Here is a 425-nt window from a genome sequence, read left to right on the forward strand (position 1 = left end):
AAAAAAAAAAAAAAACACTGATGGAACGACAAAATCTTGTTCTGACATTTTGGTTTTGTTCCAAATATAAAAAATTTAACAACTAGGTAATTGTTCGTGAAACAGGTTCATCAAATACCATTTTTTTGTTTTAAAATGACATTTTCACACAAACTAAAAATTATATTTTTGACACAAAACATTGTTTCTGGAACTAAATGACAACCAAACGCAACCTTAGTAACCATGATGCGATTGGCTTATGTTTTTATCTTTCTCTTCAGATTTGAATTTTTTTTTTTTTCTAACTTAAATATAAAATGTAAGTGAAATGTTTAATCTTTTCTAACTTAAATATAAAATTTTAAGTGACAATTTTAACCTCTATTAAAACCAACTGAACTGGATAAGCTAGATCCTTCCAAAATTGTTATTATTATTATTAT

At 24.7% G+C, this 425-nt stretch overlaps 1 protein-coding gene across 1 annotated transcript in view; it reads right to left on the reverse strand.

Moving 5' to 3' along the window:
- The window catches only part of LOC122085795 (chaperone protein dnaJ 8, chloroplastic-like), a 7,671-nt gene that overhangs the window by 6,514 nt on the left and 732 nt on the right, over nucleotides 1-425 (reverse strand). The gene's annotated exons all lie outside the window — the stretch shown is intronic.

Source organism: Macadamia integrifolia, chromosome 8, assembly GCF_013358625.1.
Source record: "Macadamia integrifolia cultivar HAES 741 chromosome 8, SCU_Mint_v3, whole genome shotgun sequence".
NCBI lineage: Eukaryota > Viridiplantae > Streptophyta > Magnoliopsida > Proteales > Proteaceae > Macadamia > Macadamia integrifolia.